The sequence below is a fragment of the Myotis lucifugus genome, unplaced genomic scaffold (assembly GCF_000147115.1).
Source record: "Myotis lucifugus unplaced genomic scaffold, Myoluc2.0 scaffold_31, whole genome shotgun sequence".
NCBI lineage: Eukaryota > Metazoa > Chordata > Mammalia > Chiroptera > Vespertilionidae > Myotis > Myotis lucifugus.
The window spans coordinates 3070606-3081044 of record NW_005871079.1 but is presented as its reverse complement, the minus strand read 5'-3'; positions in this window follow the sequence as shown (position 1 = coordinate 3081044).

The window sequence follows — 10439 nt, the reverse complement described above, 5'->3', positions numbered from 1 at the left end:
TCTAGCATTTATTTGTTATATTTGGCCTAAGGTTAATAGCAGAAGTATCTCTCTGCAGTTGGGGGTTAGGAAGGGATTGGTGCTAATTAATACATTTATTCAAATCTTGAATCAATCCTTTCTTATTATTTTGCACTCTTGGTCCTCATTGTACCTGCTAACTCTTGCGACCTGTGGCTCACTCTGGTGCCACCTGGCCCACTGATCCTCAGATCCCTGCAGTCCCCTGAAGTTTTCTGGATAGAAGCTTTCAGCACGTTTTATTCATCAACGTGCTCCTAGCTTCTTTCTGTCATGTAGAAATTTATTGAAATATTTAACTTTGGACTCTTGCCTAACTGCACCCTTGGCTCTCTTCACTGTTATGATTTTATTCATTTATAGACTTTCATACTTTTATTTCAGTGGTACCTCTGGAAACCAAAGCAGAAAATGGTGAGTCATCTGGAACAAGAATTGAAAAATCTGTGCATTCATTAATAATAAAGGAGAGGCAGCCCTAGTATACTGAATACACAAGTCGGCTTCAATTCAGAAGAGGTAAGGTCTTTTTCAATGATTTTGCAACTTACTATGTATACTTGGTCACTTAAAATATAATTATAATAGTGGGTTTATATAAACCTTAATTTGGGAGTATCGATAAAATACCCTTTTCATTATTCTCAATATAATCAATCCCTCTATCCTTTCTTAAACTTTAACTAGATGTGTGAGAAAGCTCATAACTCTCTCTAGTGAGTCAAAAGAAAGATAAAATATTTTATGGTAAGGCTACTCAAAATATGCATCAATACCAATTATTGGATCAGAAAATTATTTAAGTGATAGCAATCAGCATTAATTAATAAAATTATTAATTATAGTTAATAAAATTAATTATAATGAATAAAATTAAATAAACTAGACTGAAATGGAAAATTAAGTATCAGCATTTCATATAAAATATTGTTTTGTCAAAGTTTTGTTTCTATTTTCAATGTCAGATGTGCACGCATGGACATGCATGTATGCAGACGTGTGTTTGTGTGTGTTCAAAACATTTTAATTGTGCTACAACATATTGTGCAACAAAAATAAAAAATGTATTTCTTAATGTAGATTCTGGGTCATGGCAAAAAGTTTGAAAAAATACTGCCTTGGTCTCTGTAGTACCAAAGGAAGAGAAAAAGAGAATACATATTTATTGGTTGACTATTGTAGGTCCAACATGGTGCTCAGTATATATTATCTGATTGAAAACTCCCAATTCTCATAAAACCTTGATCCTAATTATGAAGTAATCTTTAACAGCTAAAGAATATGAAATGAAATCATATATATTGATAGATCCCTGTTTTAATTTCCAAAATTCATTAAAATATTTTAAGCATGTTTTGCTTTAAAAAAAAAAAAAAGCCAAAGTATGGTTCTATGTTTCATGAACTCTCCTGTGCCTTACATAGCTATAGCATGCATTTTTACCTTAAAAAACTTTGTTAGATATTTTTTTAAAAAAATATTTGGGAAACCACTGAAATATTTAAGGATAAGGGTGATGACAATAGATATATATTTTATAAATTAAATTTTGTAGCATTGTGGATAATGAAGTAGAAGAAGGGAGAAAGGGGAATATGGACTAATGAGAAAGTTTTTTTTTTATTTTTTTTATTTTTCGCTAAAAGTATTACAAAGGGTATTACATAAGTGTCCTTCCCCCCCCCCCCACCCTTGAGAGAAAGTTATATGAATTCAGGAGAGAGATGATAATGGTCTAAACTTGGTCAGTGGCAGTGGTGAAGTAAAATGAAAGGTGAATTATAGAGATTTTTGTTGGACAAAGACTTGGAGAAATAAGTATGGGAATCCCAAGTCTTTAGCAGTAGGGATAATAATAATGAAGGGGTGGTGAGAATTTCCAGCAGGAAATTAGGAAGGGTTGAAATCTCATTAGTAAAAAGTTATCTAGAGAAATAGAATCAATAAGATGTATAGATGGTAGAAAGATAGATAACTAGATAGATGGATGGATGGATAGATAGATAGATAGATAGATAGGTAGGTAGATAGATATTAAGGATTTGGCTCACATAATTTTGGAGGCTGACAAATGTAAAATATTTAGGTAGGCAAGCAGGCTGGAACAGTTGATGTTGCAGTTCAAGTCTGAAAATAGTTTGGAGACAGAATTTCCTTTTATTCAGGAAACCTCTATCTGTTTTCTCTTAAAGACTTCAAGTTATTGAGTTGACTACCACCTGTGTTACACAGGGTAATCTGCTTTATTCAAAGTCTGCTGATCTAAATGCTAATCTCATCTAAAAAATATCTTCACAGAGACACCCAGTCTTGTGTTTGACCAAATATCTGGGTACTTTGGCCTACCCACATTGACACATAAAACTAACCATCACAAATTAGAAATAATGTTTATTATCAGGCAAGTAGAACTATGTTTTGCATAGAATAAGCACACAATAAATATTGCTGTGATTATCAGTAGGTCATAGAAGGGATATAGGTTCCCTACTGAAGAGAAGTGATAAAAGATGGTGGTTATTATTGAAAGGGGAGTGCCACGCACACACTGATTTTTCTCTACATCCGTTTTTCCTACCTTTGTTTCCACTGATAATATTTTCTATGCTTATTTCAATCCTCAGTAACCAAAACAGAAAGCATGTAAAGCATGTAACCATGTTTTCCATGCTTTCTCTTCTCTCCCTTTTCAGTAGGATTTAGAATAAACTCATCTTCTATGATAATGACCAGCATGTAATCAGAATGACAAGAGACTTGAATTCCTCATAATCATACTCGAATTTTAACTGATTCCCTGTATTGAGAAGTTGAATTGAGATCAATAGTCTCTTCAGGCTCAACATCTACACTAGCCAACTTCTGTGTCCCTTTATGTGCATAAGTCTAGAGTCAGAAGTTCTTAAATTGGAGACTTCCTGCTCTTGAGAAACACAGAGTCAAGGTCCCTCAGACACAAAAAAGAAATACATGTGTATCAAATATTGTCAAAATACATAAATATAAAGAGTAAAAGGAACTCACTATGCCTCCACATAGAATCAGCTATATAAAAGAAACCAGAAATGTGTTGTTTCTTTTAATTTTCAAGAAAAGAAAAACTTCATATTCAATAGAAAAAAATTCACCAATCCTTCATAACAATTCCAGGAAAAGTCTGAATGTTATAAAAAACATTCTTTTTATAATAATTCACACAGGTTCTAGAACCAGAAATCTCCCTCAGTTACTAACTCTATATTTTTGTTCATTAGTCACTTCTTTGTACCTCACTTTCTTTGTCTGTAAAATTGGGATAAAATAGAACTGAGAAAGAGAAAAGTATCTTCTACCAGTTTTGTAACTAACTTGTTGCTAGGTCTGTACTCACAGCTAGGCCTACTGAACAAAACAGTATCAGTGGAAGGTTCTTAATACCTATTGCAAAACTCCTCAGGAGTTTATAAATTAGCAATTATTGGCCCTCCAGCAATGAACGTGACTTCTTTCTTGCTTATATTTAATGACTACATATCTCTAATTATATAAATATAATGAAAAAATCATATTTGCCAATGATATAAAAACGCAGTTGTTTGTATTTTGTTAATATTGGAAATTTGAACATTGTTTGACATGTTTACTTATTACATATTTCTTCTTTGATGATTTGCCTTGTCTTATTATTTGTACACTTTTTCTGTGGTTGTTTTTATATTTACTCCTTATATGTAGGGTTATTAACTCTTTGTCTTAAAGAGAGAGAGCAAATATTTGCCAGTTTCTATAAAATAATTCAACTTAAAGTTATGTGAAAAAGATAAATAGATGGGACACAGAGGGTTTTTAGGTTAGTGAAAATATTTGATATTATACTACAATGATGGATACATGTCATTGTACATTTGTACAAAACCATAGTTTGTGTAACTATGGACTTTGGGTGATTATTTTATGTCAATATAAGTTCACTGGTTGTAACAAATGTACCCTCTGGTGAAGAATGTTGAAAATGGAGAAGGCTATACATACATGTGTGGGACAGAGAGTATATGGGAAATCTCTCTACTTTCCTCTCAATCTTGCTGTTAAACTCAAAATGTTCTAAAAAATAATTGTTAAAATAACACAGACAGGGATAAAATAACTGCAAAACATATAATTGACATAATACTTATATCAACAATATATTTTTAAAACCACAATAATAAGAAAACAACCAAATTTTTAAAAGAGCCAAAGATTTGACATTGCATCAAAGACAAAAGCCAAATGACAAAACCAGCACATGAAAAGATGCTCAACGTCATGATTTATTAGGGAAATACAAATTACAACAATGGGATTCCACTACACGTCTGTCAAAGTGGCTGACGAGGATGCAGAGCAACTGAAGCCCACACATTGCCTATGGGGATGCAAAATAATACAGTCACTTTGTCAAACAGTCTGGCAGTTTCTGATAAAAATAAAACATATACAACAAACATATTTATGACTCACCAATCATACTCTTAGTTATTTATGCAAGAGAAATGAAAATACATGTCCACACTAATGCCCGTACATGAGAGGTTATAGTGACTTTAATCATAATTGTTAAAAACTGAATACAACCCAAATGTCCATTACTAGTGAGTGAATGGACAAACTGAAGTACCTCTATCCAGTGGACTGTTGCTTATGAATTTATCAATAAATACAAAGAAATCAATAAATGAAAAGGCTAAGTGAAAGAAGTCCACACAAAAAGCCACATACTGTATGATCCCATTTTTTAAACTTTTTTTAGCAAACACAAATGTGTAGGGGTAGAAATCAGATCAGTAGATCCCAGGATCTGAAGGGAGAGGAGGAGGGCTGATTCTGAAAAGTAACAAAGGAATGTTTAGGGTCGTGAAAATGACATGTTGATCATGGTCTTGGCTACACACAGTATGTTTGTCAAAACTCATAGGACTTTGACTTTTAATGTATGTAAATTATACCTCAATAATTCTGACCTTTAGGAAAGCACAGATTTTGATTTAGTAAGAGCTGGATTGGTATCTTGGCACAGGGGGTACTGACTTTGTAACCTTGGCTGAATTTCTTAATGTTGCAATATTGGTATACCTCTCTTTATATTGGAAATGATAGTAGAGCATGCAATTTTTGGCACGTAGCCTTCTTCTGCTTGTTAGTTATTATGCAAAGGATGTGGATGATCATTATCCCAGAAGAGTGGGAAGTGGTAATGGGATAGAGGTAATGGGTACAAATGTAACTCTTTTCTGGGACGAACAGGAAAAACCCATGCACCCCATCACTTCCGAGGCCAAGCTTATCAAATAGATTCAAATGGAAGATTTTCACAGCTTACAGAAAGTAATTTTAAGTTTCATTGCCAACACAGGAAAAATATAAACTATAAATATATGTGTGTGTGTCATACACAGTTTGTTAATTGGAGTGTGAATGCAGTAGAAAGAGGGCATGAGTAATAGGTGGCTAAAGCCAAATTTAGTTTAGTCATATCCTGGTTCTGCCAATATACCTCAAGCTTAAATGGTATCAGTGAAGCTGTTTCAGACGTGAATTACTCCATAGCATTATCCTTGTGCCAAGTGGGCTGAAATCTGGAGGTAGTTCATTTCTGCAGCCATAAAAGATAGACAGTATCTTTTATGTTTTATTTATTTAGCGCATCACTTAAGCCATACCTAACTTTACATGCACTTAAAAAGCTAAATTCACAATTTGTGAAGCAAGCTCATTCTGGAAAATAAGCAGTTTACAATATGAAATATATTTTTGTGTAGGGAAAGTTGTTGGAGATAGTATTAAACAGGCAGCCTCACATAAGTTATTTGATTGCCACATAGAACTACTAACAGTAATTAACCACTTTTTGTGACTCTTTATGGGAAAATTTGTTTTAAATTTGACTATGATTTGGTAAATGTATCTCCTCACTGCACCTATGTAATGGTAAGCAGATCCTTATCCTTTCCCAGAATCTAATAACAGAAAAGAAATTCTATTTATTGATCACTATTCAAGAAACAGATTTGGGGTATAGATCTTGCTTGTCTATTTTCCCAAATTCATGTTTTTGTTACCACCTTTCTTTAATATACTTCTGTTTGTGAGAGGGGCAGAACATATTTGAGAGGAGGTTATAATTGTTTTTAAAAGTCTAAAGATTTAAATGTTTAAACACTAGATGTGTCTATTATATATAAATATGCAAATACATTTATAAATTAGCATTTAATAGCACGGAATTAAGAGTCTGAGTGCTTGTGGTGTGCCTACTTTTGTCCATAAATCAGATAAATAACTTGACCTAAGGGTTAAGCAGTGGTTGGTTTGAAATTTCAGGTTAAGAACTGCTTATTGCAAATCAATCAAAAGTCAACTCACACAGTTCTGAGATTCTGTTGCAATCCAATATAAAGATGTTATTTAAGGAGGGAGAGGAGGAGGAGAAATTATGCTGTGTGACCCAGACAAAATTATGTGTGAAAGGCTGACTCTATCTAATATGATGCCAAATAAGATGCAAAGGGGGTGGGGAAGAGCATAGATTTATAAAGACAACCATTCATCCAGATGTTACCAAACGTTGGTTGCTATAAAAAAAATTACTTGTCATGTCTTGTTTGGTACTGGGTACTCTGCACCATAATTTTACTCTGAGGAAGTTTAGAATGTCAAGCACCAAACCTTAGATATTATCTAAATTCTTAACAAGAGAGGAAGACTCTGCCAAGGATCAGCCTACATTTTTCAATCATTTTCAGGAACTAGTTGCCTAATAACGGTTGCCAAGACATTAACCCAAAGGCTAAATATTGGAGATGAAATGCCATGTAATGAGATTAAATAACAGATGGAATTTTTAGACCCGATTCCTACAGATTATTTTTGAAATTCTTGTTTTTCTGAACTCTACTTTTTTCACATTGTCAGCAATTTTCTTCTTAATACCATGAACAAGTGGTGAACCGATAGTTTTTCATACTTATCCAAATAAATCTTTGATGCTAATTTGTTGGCAGTCTTTTATTACTGTTGAAAATCTTACAAAAAAAAAGTTTCATGGGGACATACAGAATTTCTGGCACTGTAGGAATCTTGGAATCTTTTTTTTTTTCAAAGATTTTGTCCTGCAACAAGGTTCCATTAGTTTAAAACCTGTGCAGAGTTACATTTTACCTGCTTTTCTAAACGTTGTGCTGAGGACATCTGCAGCTTTAATTTTTGTTATCAATTAATATAAAAGGTTTAAAAATTAAACTCCCAAATATTCACTTATTAAATATTTGAAGAGACATTCAATTTGTTATGAAAAACCATTTTAGAAACAGAAATATAATCTTTCAAATATTTAGGAATCGTGTAAGGTACTTAAAAATATATATTCTACCTTCTTTTTTTAAAAAAAGATATATTGTTCTTGATTTCAGAGAGAAAGGGAAAGGGAGATAGAAACATCAATGATGAGAGAAAATCATTCATTGGCTGCTTCCTGCATGCCCCTCCTGGGGATCAAACCCACAACCCCGGCATGTGCAGTTGCCGGAATCAAACCCAGGACCCTTGAGTCCGCAGGCTGACGCTTTATCCACTGAGCCAAACTGGCTAGGGCTCTACCTTCTTAACAAAGATGTTTGATTATACAGGTTTGCAATATAGTTAGAAAGGAAAAATTTTTGAGGACTATTGTGTAGTAATTACTTTATTAGAGGATAAAGATACTTTATTTTTGCGACTATGGTTAACATTAGTGATCTGAAATTTATTTGTGATTTAAAAGAAAATTTTTTAACTATCAGATATTCAATATGGTAAGATTCATAAACATTCTTAATTACAGTCTGAATTCAATTACCTAGCATTGTTAAAATTTTTAGCATCTGATAGGACTTCTACCTCGAGGTCTATCACCAGAAGTTCAGCCTTTATGAAAATAAAATACTTATGGATTCTAGAACTGCAAAATTATAAAAATTTGAATCATGTGTTGTTTAACAATGTGAAATTACTAAAAAATATAATATATACCATAAGATAAGTATGACATCTTTATTAGGTAGAGTGATTATTAAGTGGCCAGTATCTGATTCTCCATTTTGCTTGTGTATTTAGTGAATTGTATATAGTACTCATTTAATGAATATTTTTTGAATGAACTTAGTACATTGAACAGACTCTGATAAAACCATGTTAACACAGGATATCATTGTGGACCTTGTCAATGTCTCATTAAACATTTTAAAGCAGTTAAAACTTGAGTATGTTACAAATGTGTATCTAGATTGAAAAATATATACATATGTATATAGAAAGTACATAACGCTGTTAATAAACTTAGGTCCATACCTAAAAATAAATCAAAAAAAGTTTTGAAAAACAGGCTTTATGTCTAAGAGGAACTATACCAAGCTCTATATTTTCTATTTGGATAATAATATGGATCTAGTGAAATATAGGCTTTGTACTGTGATTATTAAAAACTTGAATTGCTTTCATGAGTAATGTCTACTTTATATAAGTTATAGTCTAAAATGTCCCCATTAGTAATTCCAAAAACCAAAGGACTAAACAACAAATGATATTCATTGAGTACTAAAGGAAGAATAATATATGAGGCTCTTGAGAATCTTAGCTTTAATTCTAGCTATACCATTAGGGATATTTTCTCTTAGGTCAGGGACATGACAAACATGGGAAAAATAGAGGCCCGGTGCACAAAAATTTGTGCACTCAGGGGGAGGGATCCCTCAGCCTGGTCTGTGCCCTCTCGCAGTCTGAGACCCCTCGGGGGATGTCCACCTGCTGGCTTAGGCCTGCTCCCCAGGAAATCGGGCCAAAGCTGGCAGTCAGACATCCCTCTGGCAGCCCGGGAGCCCTCAGGGGATGTCCACTTGCCAGCATGGAACAGGCCTAAGCTGCAGTCGGATATCCTTAGCGCTGCTGAGGAGGTGGGAGAGGCTCCCACCACCACCACTGTGTTGGCCGCAGTCAGCCTGGCTTGTGGCTGAGCAGAGCTCCCCCTGTGGGAGCACACTGACCACCAGGGGGCAGCTCCTGCATTGAGCATCTGCCCCCTTGTGGTCAGTGTGTGTCATAGTGACCAGTCATTCCCAGTGGTTCTGCTGTTAGAGTCAATTTGCATATTACCCTTTTATTATATAGGATATGAAGAAGGGTTTATTTTGAAAAATCCAAAAGATCTGTTACAATGAAGCACTCAGTGCTACAAAAACAAAAACTAAAACAAAAACATTCATCAGGGAATCAGAAAATGTGGATTTTGTCTGAGCTGTGCTGATATCTAATTGTGTAACTGTGGACATGTCACTTAATCTTGTTGGCCCATGATTTTTTCAATTCTAATATGAACGAGGTTACAGAAGGATTTGATGATCCTAAACCCTGAGTCTAAATTCCAGTGGGTTTCTACAGAAAGTGATCAAGTCAGGGGAGTATGGAGGAATCTGAGTTCTATTGGCAATGAAAGAAGTCGGCCATCCAAAAAGTTGGGATGCAAGAAAGGCTGAGATTCCACATGACACACACTGTTTCCTGCTTCAAGGAAATCTACCTTCTATCGCACAACCTGCCAGCTCAGTACTTTTGGTTTTTCTGATTCTTGTCCACAGGACACTGCACTCGCTTGCTAGTTTGTATGTATTTGCTCAGAATAATCATGTTAAATCCAGAGACTTACAGTGGGGACCTAGGAAGTGGCAGCATTTCAGCTTCAAGAAGGCAGAGAATGAGGCTGAGCATTCTTGAGGAAGATTGCAAAATTGCTTTTAGTTCGCATAGTGTATTTTCTAGTCTGAGATTTCTTTTAATGGAAAAAAAAAGTGATATTTAAAAGGAAAAACTTGGATGTTTCCTAAAGCAACATTCAAAGCAATTAAATGGAGCTTTTTAAGCAACATGATCTTTTTCATTCTCACAATCTCCTCTTTAGCCTTAAGTAAAAACCAAAAGAGACCTTTGAAAAATGATGATTTTTTATATGTAATATGTGATCTTTTCATGTTTCTGCTGTTGTATGCTTTTGAGCTGGCTAACAACTATGGCTATGTAGCCAGAAGAAGGGCAGACTTGTCTTATATCCTGTGAAGAGGTGACTACCTGAAGTGTGAGAATGAAAGAAAATATAAGAATTCTATGAAAGGTTTTACTACAGAGAATATGGGGCCAAGACCTTCATCTAACCCTGGATACACATTATTCTTAATAATGCATACAGGTATCTTTTTTTTTTTTAGCTGACTTTAAGAAGTGAGCTTACGAAAATTGACAATATTTTATAGAAACAGATTTTTTTAAAAAAGCATAGTTCCGTTTCCTGTATTTTTCACAGTTCTTTAATTTGAGACATATCACTTTTATCTCGTCTTGCTTTAACACCAGATTTGGTTTAATTAAATTTA